This window comes from Bufo bufo, chromosome 2 (assembly GCF_905171765.1).
Source record: "Bufo bufo chromosome 2, aBufBuf1.1, whole genome shotgun sequence".
Taxonomy (NCBI): Eukaryota; Metazoa; Chordata; class Amphibia; order Anura; family Bufonidae; genus Bufo; species Bufo bufo.
Genome location: NC_053390.1, coordinates 401,545,915 through 401,559,606, shown reverse-complemented (window position 1 = coordinate 401,559,606; position 13,692 = coordinate 401,545,915). Strand labels below are relative to the sequence as shown.

Genomic DNA, 13,692 nt, shown 5'->3' with positions numbered 1-13,692 from the left:
GTGAAGGCCAGTTTGTACTGATCCCATTTGAGGAACACATTGTAGAACTGAGGTATGTACTAACCCAACTGAGAAAAGCTGGTGTGAAACTTTCTTTGCAGAAAGCTCAATGGTGTCATGCCAAGGTTAATTTCTTAGGTCACGACATCACTGCTGATGGAATCAACCCGCAGAAGAAGAAGGTGGATGCAGTGATCAACACAAAGTCACCTACAAATCTCAAGGAGTTGAGATCTTTCTTGGGCATGATGAACTATTCCCGTAAGTTTATAGATAATTATGCCGAAATTACAAAACCTCTTTTTCAGTTGCTGAAGAAAATAGTGAAATGGGAATGGAGCGAGCGTCATGAGCAAGCTGTGAATGAACTCAAGGCCAAGCTTGTCCAGGCCCCATGCCTTGCCTATCCAGAAGGTGGAAAACCTTTCTTTGTGGAAACAGGTTTCACCGACAAAAGCGTGAGTGCAGTCCTTTTACAGAAAAAGGAAAACCTGAGCAAGATCATTGCCTATGCCAGCAAATCCTCATCACCTCATTACCATATGTATGTGTATACGGCTGTTCTTTCCACACGGATGTAGGAAATGAGCCTACACTGGTTGCAGGTGTCAGAATTGTATGGAATAATATATTCCCGGATATGTACGTCGGATACAAAATCGGTCCCAAAAGTAGCCAAGTCACCGAACTCACCGCTGTGTACAAAGCCGTACAAATGGCTATCGATTATGATATTAAAGAGTTTTCCATAATCACAGATTCTGATTATATTAGTAATAGCTTTGTGGAGTATTTCCCCGGATGGAAAAGATCCGACATGATGAGAAGCGACAACAAGCCAGTCAAGCATGGTAAGAAGTTTTGCAAGATCGACGAGATGGTTATTACCAACAGTCTTACAATTTACTGGAAAAAGGTAAAGGGTCATTTAAAGAATCCAGGTATGGATAAGAAAGGAAATGATCTAGAAGACTCCCTCACTAAACAAGCAGCCATTAATGGAGAAGTTTTGGATGTGGATGATCTCATGGGAACTGTCCAAGTGGATGCAACAACAAGAAGTCAGGCCCAAAAGGGAACTGAAGCCAATGTGTTGCAATGGAGCCAAGATTCCCCTAGTGAGGATCTCATCGCGAGACAAAAGGGGGATCCAGTTATTGGTACTTTTTATAAACACATTGAAGATCCACAGAATTGTCCCATAAATACGGAAGACTGCAATGGCAAAGAGGAGTTACAGATTTTGGTGAAGGGTAAGTCTCAATTCTCGTTACAGGATGGATTGTTGATTAGGACCTTGAAGAATGGTATCACGCAATGGGTAGTACCCGTAACATACCGAGATTTGATGCTACAACACGCCCATGATGCACCAACAGCTGGTCATCGAGGTGAAAAGTTGACGTACGAATTGTTACGGGACTATGCTTATTGGCCACATATGTTGCAAGATGTTCACACGTATTGTCAAGGATGTCTAATCTGCCCTCAATTCCAGCCACAGGCACTCACTCATCGAGCGCCACTGATGAAAAGGGGGATGTCCATGCCATGTTCAGACATCCAAATTGATTTCATCGGACCAGTAATAACCTCATCAAAAGGCAACAGATACATGTTAACTGTGACTTGCTTGTTCACAAAATGGGTGGAATGTTTGCCTTGTAAAACATGCAGTTCAAGCGTATGTGCATCTCTTCTCATTAACCACATAGGTCTGGTCTTCCCTAACGCATCGAGTCCGATCGTGGAAGTTATTTCACTAGTGAGGTGATGACAAAGATGTGGGAGATACTGGGGGTAAAAAGGAAGCTGCATATAGCTTATCGGCCTCTAGTGGTGGAGTGGAACGCTACAACCAATCCATTGTGAACATTTAAAAAAAAGTTTGTCAATGAATCCAGTAAGTACTGGTATGTCAAATTGCCTTTGGTTCTTATGGCCATCAGAGCCACCCCAAGCGCAGCAACCAAACTTTCTCCCTTCGAAATGATCACAGGCAGGAAGATGGTGTTACCCCAACATTTGCTATACCGGACCACAATTTAATAAATGCTACAACATCTCATCAATACGTGGAAAATCTACGCAAGCACTTTCAGCGTGATTTTGCGTTTGCCCAGAAGAATATAGAGAAAGCCGCAATAAGTGCTAAGACATACTACGATCTGAAGACTACACAAAAGCAGTATCAAATTTCCGATCAGGTTTATCTCTATAATTTCGCTCGGGATCAAGTGAAGGAGAGAAAGTTCTTACCTTCCTGGAAAGGACCTTATGTCATCACTAACAAGTTGTCACCTGTGGTCTACAAGATAAAAATCCCTAAGGGGGATGAATTTGTAGAAAAATGGGTGCACATTAACTAATTACATGTTTGTCATCCTAGCTCACGACTTCGCGAGATAGAAGGAGTTGGATGAAGAGAGGTAGAGAGATTTTACGGTTCCAGCTAAAAACAGAAACCAGGATTGGTATCGTATGAACAAGCATGTGTACTAACCATCCTCATGTGTGTTTCCTCCGTAACTAAACATCTCTTAACTTACCTCTAAAACTGAGAACTTGCTCTGTTCAAGTAAAGAACCTATGGCAATCGAAGATACATGATAGCATTAACTCTTTCCTTGCAGGATAAAAAGTGAAAGATGTATGTACTCATATGTCATGCAATTTTATAGGTGCAAGATGCCGACTAAGATGATTGCCGTCATTTATGAAATCCTAATCTTGGGAAAGGAGTTCCACGCCGAGCCGATTGATGTGCCAGGTCCTTCAACCGGAATCATGCTGCAGGACACCGCGGGATTCATACTGACGAACAAGAGGATTCTATCCCAGAAGATTTACATCAGCCTGGATCCACGCGTCTTCATCGAAAGATCATGTCGCCGGAAATCCAAGCCTGGTACCAGACACACATCGGATATTCCCAAGAACGGATTACGCAAATCCTGGAGCAAGCAAGAAAGACCTTGACCAGAGAGCAGTTTTCTACAAACCAAAGCGATTCATTTCTGCAATCGTAATCGCCATATTCTTTGGCGTAGTGGGCACTGTTATTGCTACCTATGTGACAGTTGCCAAGTCCATCTCTATCAAGACATTGGAAATCGAAGTTGGTTCATTGAAAAGGAACCTAATAAATATTCATGCGGAGATGGAGAATCAAAACAAACATTTATCGAACTTATATACTGTTTTGCAGGATCCTGGGATGGTTGAGTTTGTTGACTATCCAAGATAAGTTCATGGCAAGTTCAGTTTATAAAAAAAAATATATAATTGTGAATATGAACGGACATTATATTTTAAAAGTTATTGCTAAAGATATGGGTTTATCTATGGGGAGTACACTAGGTTCCTCAGACATGTCTGTCTAAAGGGAACAAGGTTGTTTCATGGATAAGCCATGACGAGATAAGAATTCATATCCTTGAGGCACACTTGCTGTATGAGGTTCAATTCATATATTCATAATTATATTATATATATATATATATATATATATACACTGCTCAAAAAAAATAAAGGGAACACTTAAACAACACAATGTAACTCCAAGTCAATCACACTTCTGTGAAATCATACTGTCCACTTGGGAAGCAACACTGAGTGACAATCAATTTCACATGCTGTTGTGCAAATGGGATAGACAACAGGTGGAAATTATAGGCAATTAGCAAGACACCCCCAATAAAGGAGTGGTTCTGCAGGTGGTGATCACAGACCACTTCTCAGTTCCTATGCTTCCTGGCTGATGTTTTGGTCACTTTTGAATGCTGGCGGTGTTTTCACTCTAGTGGTAGCATGAGACGGAGTCTACAACCCACACAAGTGGCTCAGGTAGTGCAGCTTATCCAGGATGGCACATCAATGCGAGCTGTGGCAAGAAGGTTTGCTGTGTCTGTCAGTGTAGTGTCCAGAGCATGGAGGCACTACCAGGAGACAGGCCAGTACATCAGGAGACGTGGAGGAGGCCGTAGGAGGGCAACAACCCAGCAGCAGGACCGCTACCTCCGCCTTTGTGCAAGGAGGAACAGGAGGAGCACTGCCAGAGACCTGCAAAATGACCTCCAGCAGGCCACAAATGTGCATGTGTCTGCTCAAACGGTCAGAAACAGACTCCATGAGGGTGATATGAGGGCCCGACGTCCACAGGTGGGGGTTGTGCTTACAGCCCAACACCGTGCAGGACGTTTAGCATTTGCCAGAGAACACCAAGATTGGCAAATTCGCCACTGGCGCCCTGTGATGAAAGCAGGTTCACACTGAGCACATGTGACAGACTGACAGAGTCTTGAGACGCCGTGGAGAACATTCTGCTGCCTGCAACATCCTCCAGCATGACCGGTTTGGCATTGGGTCAGTAATGGTGTGGGGTGACATTTCTTTGGAGGGCCTGACTGCCATTAGGTACCGAGATGAGATCCTCAGACCCCTTGTGAGACCATATGCTGGTGCGGTTGGCCCTGGGTTCCTCCTAATGCAAGACAATGCTAGACCTCATGTGGCTGGAGTGTGTCAGCAGTTCCTGCAAGACGAAGGCATTGATGCTATGGACTGGCCCGCCCGTTTCCCAGACCTTAATCCAATTGAGCACATCTGGGACTTCATGTCTCGCTCTATCCACCAACGTCACGTTGCACCACAGACTGTCCAGGAGTTGGCAGATGCTTTAGTCCAGGTCTGGGAGGAGATCCCTCAGGAGACCGTCCGCCACCTCATCAGGAGCATGCACAGGCGTTGTAGGGAGGACATACAGGCACGTGGAGGCCACACACACTACTGAGCTTCATTTTGACTTGTTTTAAGGACATTACATCAAAGTTGGATCAGCCTGTAGTGTGTTTTTACACTTTAATTTTGAGTGTGACTCCAAATCCAGACCTCCATGGGTTGAAAAATGTGATTTCCATTTTTTTATTTTTGTGTGATTTTGTTGTCAGCACATTCAACTATGTAAAGAACAAAGTATTTCAGAAGAATATTTATTTAATTCAGATCTAGGATGTGTTATTTATGTGTTCCCTTTATTTTTTTTGAGCAGTGTATATATATATATATATATATATATATATATATATATATATGTTACCATGTATGTGTCATTTAGAATGTATCCTGTAGAAGATACAGAAACACTGAAGTAAGTTTCTGGTAATTGGATTTCTAAGAAGAGTTAAATGTTATTTCACCCGTGTAGATAAGTAAATATACAAGTCCCGATGCCGAGTATCAAAGTTGTTATATATTGTTATCAAGTTAACATATATTCAAAAAGATAGGAGAAGACAGTGACTCCAACAAGTCTAGGTTATAGCTAATTAAAAGTGTCAGGAAAAGACCTTCCTCCATGATGTATATTAAAAAGGTTAAGAAGGTCATGTGAATGTATTATTAGGTATTTAGAATTAATATTTAAGGTTGTAATATTCATCTGCAGTACCACAGTGCCATCTGGAGGCAGATGGACAATGTTATATTATTTTATCATTTGTTTTATATCATGTCAAGGGTTAATATGACATCATTGTGTTATTAGCATGCGAATACACCCACCTTACCTGATTGGAAATCCCTAATCTAAAAGGGGATGATTCTTAGATAAGGTGGGAAAAAATTACTCATGTGCAGAACATCAAAGGGAGATCCATCCATAGATCCATCCATCCATTCATTCAATCAAGACCAAAAGAAAAACTCAAAAAGAATACTATACCACTTGGATTATTAATTTTTTTGGACTACTAGGAAAGTTCTTGAGAACTGGTCCCATCTGAACTCTGTCTACCTTTGACCCGGTAACGTTTTTTTTTTTTAGTAGTCTTTATTAGTCATTATTTAATACAGATATAACAAACGTTATATATTTTTTTTCTTTTTTCCATCTTTTTTCTTCGGTACAGTATTAACAATCAACATACATACACAATTACATTCCTGCATAACCCACTGTCCTTCCCTGTTGGTTGGTCCTCTCCTCCCAGAGTCCACATCAGCCGAACCCGTTTATTCAGCCATTTCTGCCACTTTTTAGCAAATATGTATTATTATTTTTTTACTTGATATCAAATGATATTCCTCTCTGGCCAACGAGAGTCTAGTCAAATTCTCCCATTCATTAACTGTTGGTATTGTTCTGACCCCCCAATGTGCTAGAATACATTTCCTTGCAAAAAATAGAAGTTTAGATACTACTTCTCGATCTTTAACAATATCTGTTTTATCCATCACTTCCAAAACACAAACCTCAAGGCAGGCCAGAACTTTAACCAAATGATACCTCTCTATTTTTTCGTTCACCATCCTCCAAAATTGCTGAGTTTTAATACATGTCCACATTATATGGACATCGAACGGAGCAGGCAGGCTACTTCAGGCGGGCGGCTACTTCAACAGCGTACACCGCAGGATCCACATTCAAAAGTCGCAGGTCAGTCATCCACAGCGGCGGCGTCTCACATGCTGGATTGGGCGTTCACCATTCGGAAAGGAGGGAGGTGCGCGTGTCACCTGCGTGCGCCCGCAAACATGCTGCCGTGCACTCTCCTGGTGCCTAAAGGGGATGATTCTTAGATAAGGTGGGGAATAATTATTCGTGTGCAGAACATCAAAGGGAGAGCCATCCATTATTTGAAAGGAGGACTAAACCCTTGGAAAGTTATTTTTCCATAGTCTGATTGCCGAGCTGAATATTTTATCATATTAATATCATATATTTTTGATTGGTCATAGGAAAACAGAGTCAAGGGATAACATTTATTTTCCTGTATATCCGTAATTTTATTACTATAGCCTTTTGATAAACAGAAGATCCTAAGTTTATCTTGGTATATGAATCTGTTTGTTAAAGGTATGACACTGGTTACATAAATCACTAAGTTATACTGTGCTGGTGAGATAGGGGTGTGTTAGCACCACCGTGTGGCGTGTTTGGGTATTATTTTGTAACTTCATCATTCGTTTTGCAATTGTATTGATTTTATATTCTTTGTTTTATAATAAACGATATATATATTTTGCATATACAATTGGCCCTTTGTTTCACTGCTTTCACAAATCAAATTAAGATACTCGATATAAAGAACTTAGAGGCGTTTATGTCCGCCCTAAGGATCATATAATTTTTTTTGATACATACATATTTTTTTTGATCCTCTCTTTTATATGAAGATTCTTTTTATATAGAAGATATATGACAACGTGCAGAGGGCGACAACCAGTGGGGGTATCCAGTCTAATTTTACACCACCTATAAGTTGGCATAGTTTCACAGATAAGGGTTATTTTGTATCACTTGTGTAGAAGATCAAGACTGGAACTACCTCAACTGAGACTGAAGCAGGGAAAGGAGCTGAAGGGCACCTCAATCACCACCTGGCCGGTGTCCCCTGTTATAGTGTGTGCCCTGGAGAATCCAGTGCTGTTCTCCCCTTCACTGCACAGCTGGCCCAGGGAGGCGTCTGCTAAACCGTGAGTAACCGATGAACTGTTTGTACATTCCGGCCCACCGTGAACCTCACGTGTTCTACCCCTGCGGACTGGCACGTTGCAGTAACACAAACAGATTTTGGTGTGGAAACGTGCAGAAATACACACAAAAATCCATGCAGAATTTCTGTTTTGAAATCTGCACTTATGAGCAGGTGCCCTAAGGCTACCTGCACACGGATGCGGGCTGTCTTGCAGAAATTCCACACAAATTTAGTGTGTAAGTAGCCTAAGGCCTCCGTTCGCACTTCACTGCACCACGGACGTGTGTTGTCCATGTTCTCCACGATGTACCCATTGATTTTTAATGCGTTTATTTACACATCAGTGGTTCCATCACATGAGCATGCGCCACTTTGGTCCCTGACGTGAACCTAACACGCCCATTGAAGTCTATAGGTTTGTGAAAAACCACTGACAATTTGATTTTGCAGAATGAAACATCTTGCCCTCAATACACCAGTCCTTTCCTTGTCCGTGATATAGACAAAAATAGGACATGTTCTATTTTTTTTGCGGGGCTGCGGAACGGAAGTACGGATGAAGATTTCACATGGAGTGCTGTCCGCATCTTTTGCTGCCCCGTTGAAGTGAATGGGCCCAAACAACGTTCGTGTGCATGAGGCCTTATAGTCATCTTCTATCCTATTGATAGATAATGTCTAAAAACTAGAATACCCCTTTAAAGGGGTTTACCGGGCCTGTATGAAAAACATCTCTTTTAGCTAACCGGTGAGGGGAGGACACATTGATCATTACATACACTTCTGTCGCTCCACCGATTCTGCAATCCTAACTGAGATCATGTGACCACGCGACTGTTTGTGGGCTCCTCCTCTGATGTCACAACAAGATGACCCCTCTTTCTCTCTGTTCAGCTACATCTACATTATGCAGCTGAATAGGCAGGCACACATTTAGTTGCAATGTCAAAGGAAGAGCCCTCAGCCAGTTACATGATCCCAGCCGTGATCAAAGAATCAGCATGGTGTCATATAACCCAAATATGACCTATCCCTGTTTGTCAGTAAGTAATAAATTAGACACATCTTTAATAAATATTAATATTTATTTATTAGTGGAATATAATTGGCCACGGTGCCTAATGTTACCTGTATTTATTACATAAAACGCCATTGTTAAAACCAACCAATTAATATATATGAATAACCTACAACAATTAGCCCGCCCCCGAAGGTGACTTTACCCCATAATAACCAACAATTATTTCCCCCCCTTCCCCGAAGGCGACTTTACCCCATAATAACCAACAATTATTTCCCCCCCTTCCCCGAGGGTGACTTTACTCCATAATAACCATAACCATAACCAACCATAACCAACAACAATTAGTCCGCACAAGAGCGACTTTACCTCATACTTAGCACCGTGACATTTTTTAAGGGATATAATAAAAGGGGGGGATTTGGGAGTGGGTTTCTTCACTGCCACTTACTTGAGTGAGCAATAAGTGCCTGTGCCGGGAGCCTGTCTGAAATCAAATGCGTTCACCGGGAGCAGGCAGTTCCGAGAACAGCCGCCGGGGCCTTCATCGGGCTGTACTCGGAACTGCCTGCTCCCGGTGAACGCATTTGATTTCAGACCGGCTCCCGGCACAGGCACAGGTAAGGACTTACCTGTGCATCGCTGGATGGGTGAGTCAAGATGGCAGCCCGCATGTGTTCGTTGGCGAACACTGCAAACTGACCATCACTGCTGGCCGAAGTCCGTCAGTGACCGGAACAGAGTGGCGGAGTTCACAACACAGATGTGAACCCAGCCTAAAAGAGGGCCCAGAGAACCCTTTTAATAACATTTGGGGTGGGTAGACCAGATGTGTGCAGGCATATTGGCCACTTTTGTGAATAAGGAGAAGCAGATGGACACATGCAGAATCTGCTAGATCCCGATGATGTTATGTTATCCCACAAAAAGCATTACTATGCAGTTAATTAGGCATTTCAAATGAAATATTGCAATACACCTGAAATAAAAACATTGTAAGGTTGTTTACGTACATACTATTTTCTTCTCTGGTAGCGCCCCCTGCTGTTTATTCTTCTGATCCACCTTCTCCTGCATTTAGTGGTGGAGTAACATGCTCAGTAGCTTCCCTGCTCCCCTTCTCACTGCTAGCATAGTGATCTCATATGAAGCAAGTGTTGTAGCCTAGACAATATTAATTTATTCATCTCTCCTTCTAAATTCAGAGAAATATCTCGCTCTCTCTCTCTCTCTCTAAACAGAGGAGGAGAAAATTATGGGGGCATTACATACCCTATGTATCTCTGGGGTTATATATGAGGGACTATTTTCTATGCAGGGGAGGACGGGGTTAACAGGAGCTAACTGCAATGAATCCTGGGAGCTGCAGGAAAGGGGAGTCCTCCAAATATGTGTGTAAAAAAACTTGTAGATGTGTGTCAGACTCGTAACCCCTTTAACTCTGCATTGGGCCATGACACACACACAAGCATTATGGACGTAATATTCATCCGGAATGCAATTGTGTGAATAGCCTTCAGGATAAGTTTACACACGGCAGCTTTGTGAATATCTTACATCCATATGAACGGGGTTATTTTTGCAGCATGCGTATGGATTTCTGCAAGGTCCACCTCAAATAAACAGAACAACATCAGAAAGTTCAGGTACAAATTTGCCATATGTGAAAATGTCCTAAAGGCGAAATCTCTGAAACGTCACCACCTAAATTCATACTGAAACGTTACCTGTCCTGTACATATTCAACAGACCCCATGGTTGCTATTGATTACAGCACCTCCTATAATATGAAGGTGCAGTGTGTAGCCCACAGTTGAATGGAGAAGGTGCTGGTCTCTGTCTAGCATTCTCATCAGTGGTCTCCAAGTATCTGTAGATTTACCTGCAGGATGTGAAGGCCACGTGCTCAAATCCTTCTGTAAGCCTTGTGCTGCTGAAGTGTCACCACAGACTGTTCAATATCCAAGAAGAAAGAGCTTTTTACAACTTCCCTTCCTGGTGTGCTGCCCCTCCTCAAATTTGTAATCAGTTTATCAGGGGCCGCCCTCTCCCATACTGAAGGCAGCAGGCTCCAGTCATGAGTAATGCTCACACTAGGGTTTGAGCAGTTCTTCTGTATCATAAAAAAGTTACATACAATTTTCATTCAAAATGCAGCATTTATTTTCAGGAAGAGGTTACATGACAACGTCACATGTGAAGGTCTTTTTGCAATAAAACCCATGAAAGGCTGGGCTACACCAGGGCCAATTCTAGCCATTAAATCAAAGCTTAGTAAAACAAGTAGCCAACTGAATGTAACCCACACATAAGGGTACATCTACACGGCAACCCTGGTCGCATCCAGGATCGCAGAGTGGCAGAGATGTCATAGAAATGTATATGATAGCAGCGCGAATCACAAAAAATCCAACACTGCTGAATTTGTTTGCGATTCGCTCTGCTATCACATACATTTCCATGGGATCACCACCGATCCTGGCTGTGACAGCTGTCGTACGACCAGTATCGCCGTGTAGCCGTACCCTAAGGCTTATTGCACACAAACGTGTGCGCCCCGTGGCCGTATTGCAGAGCGCATTCACTTCAATGGGTCTGCAAATCCGGAGATGTGGAATGCTTCCGTTCCGCAAAAAGATAGAACATGTCCTATCTTTTTGCGGAACGGCTGGATCGCGGACCTATTAAAGTGAATGGGTCCGCGATCCGCTGTGCAAGAGGCCTAAATATATACAAGCAGTGAAAATACTGCACACACTTATATACTATATATCAGCAGTAAATATACTGCACACATAAATATATACCAGCATTAAAAATATCACACACAAATATACACTCACCTAAAGAATTATTAGGAACACGTGTTCTATTTCTCATTAATGCAATTATCTAGTCAACCAATCACATGGCAGTTGCTTCAATGCATTTAGGGGGGTGGTCCTGGTCAAGACAATGTCCTGAACTCCAAACTGAATGTCAGAATGGGAAAGAAAGGTGATTTAAGCAATTTTGAGCGTGGCATGGTTGTTGGTGCCTGACGGGCCGGTCTGAGTATTTCACAATCTGCTCAGTTACTGGGATTTTCACGCACAACCATTTCTAGGGTTTACAAAGAATGGTGTGAAAAGGGAAAAACATCCAGTATGCGGCAGTCCTGTGGGCAAAAATGCCTTGTGGATGCTAGAGGTCAGAGGAGAATGGGCCGACTGATTCAAGCTGATAGAAGAGCAACGTTGACTGAAATAACCACTCGTTACAACCGAGGTATGCAGCAAAGCATTTGTGAAGTCACAACACGCACAACCTTGAGGCGGATGGGCTACAACAGCAGAAGACCCCACCGGGTACCACTCATCTCCACTACAAATAGGAAAAAAAGGCTACAATTTGCACGAGCTCACCAAAATTGGACTGTTGAAGCCTGGAAAAATGTTGCCTGGTCTGATGAGTCTCGATTTCTGTTGAGACATTCAAATGGTAGAGTCCGGATTTGGCGTAAACAGAATGAGAACATGTATCCATCCTCTGATGGCTACTTCCAGCAGGATAATGCACCATGTCACAAAGCTCGAATCATTTCAAATTGGTTTCTTGAACATGACAATGAGTTCACTGTACTAAAATGGCCCCCACAGTCACCAGATCTCAACCCAATAGAGCATCTTTGGGATGTGGTGGAACGGGAGCTTCGTGCCCTGGATGTGCATCCCTCAAATCTCCATCAACTGCAAGATGCTATCCTATCAATATGGGCCAACATTTCTAAAGAATGCTATCAGCACCTTGTTGAATCAATGCCACATAGAATTAAGGCAGTTCTGAAGGCAAAAGGGGGTCCAACAACGTATTAGTATGGTGTTCCTAATAATTCTTTAGGTGAGTGTATACTAGCAGTAAAAATATCGCACACATAAGTATATACCAGCAGGGGTGTAGCTAAAGGCACATGGGCCCTGGTGCAAGAGTTCAGCTTGGGCCCCCCTTCCCTCAGTGCTTGTTGGCAAGGGGTAGGGAAGCACATAGCCTTCCTGCTGCCTGAGGCAAACATTGAAAGGGGACCCCCTCATGCCAAATTCTTGACCTAACCCCTTCCCTCCAGCCAGAGGTGTAAATTGACCAGCATGCACTTTCTATAATGCCAGTGTCTTATGTGGCACAAGGGTCTTTGGGCCCCCTCAGGCTCCTGGGCCCCGTAGCAACTGCTACTTCTGCACCCCCTATAGCTACGCCCCTGTACACCAGCAGTGAAAATATATTGCACACGTTGGTAAGGCTGATTAGTCAGCCTGCATTTGTGGGAGAGCCACAGCCTCACTCACAGGTGCGGGTTCTCAGGTGCACAGCTGCTGCTGGGTGTCATTAGCAAACTAGCTTCTCTGGTGGTAGGATTCTTTCTTATTATTTTGCTCTCTGCTACCATAGCATGCACGCGCCATACTACGTAAGTAGGTTGGGCGGGGGCCGTCTCCTGGCCGGTCGGAACCGATTTTGCTAGTGAACGGGAGGCTTCGCCTCAGAATCTGCTACCTCAGGTTTGCTCGTTGGGGCTAAATACTTTTATTTCTTTTCAACTTTGTTTGTTGGTAATAGGAGCTAGTTCCTATAAATCTTACAAGTTTTACTTTGCTTTGTTCATCTCGTATGAAAAGTTACTTCAGCCGGTTTGCTGTAAAGGAAGAGTTACCCGGGCTGCACGTGACGTCCTGTTTGGAGATCGGACGCAGCGTTTATTGTTTAGGCCTCTTGCTGTAGCTGTTCCTTTCCACGTGTCTCCCCCTCCCCCCGCTACCACCATCTTCAAACTTCACGTATTTCACTGCTCCATGTACTTAAAAACCCAGCTGCACTTTTATGCTCTGCTGTTATCCTGAGCGGCATTTACACTTTCGGCTTTTATTTTATGTCTTATGCTGCATCTGCACGTCTTTACTGTCCAGCACTTTCCTACTCTTGGTTCGTATTCACTCAGATTGGTCTCACATTCAAGCTGCGGTCACCGGTTGGCTGTTACATCTCATTCCGTACCCAGCCGACAGCCAGATCCGTATTACATGCCTGTTATTACATGTTGTGTATTCGGCTTACAGCTGCTACTGTTACTCCATTTTTATTCTCGGGACGCACCACCCTGGTGTTCACACCTTGCTCCACTCACAACCAGAGCTGCGTTCATGCGTCGACTGGTATACC

At 43.2% G+C, this 13,692-nt stretch overlaps 1 protein-coding gene across 2 annotated transcripts in view; it reads right to left on the bottom strand.

Annotated features, from left to right (window-relative positions):
• Nucleotides 1-10,518, bottom strand: part of LOC120989268 (prostaglandin reductase 1-like) — a 181,541-nt gene extending 171,023 nt beyond the window's left edge. The window contains exon 1 of one of the 2 annotated variants that reach the window (XM_040417258.1): nt 10,382-10,518. The gene's annotated coding sequence lies outside the window, so the exon portion shown is untranslated. Of the gene's footprint in view, nt 1-10,034; nt 10,124-10,381 lie in introns of those variants that run through there. The other variant, XM_040417259.1, reaches the window with a different exon arrangement.
• Between the last annotated feature and the right edge of the window lie 3,174 nt (nt 10,519-13,692).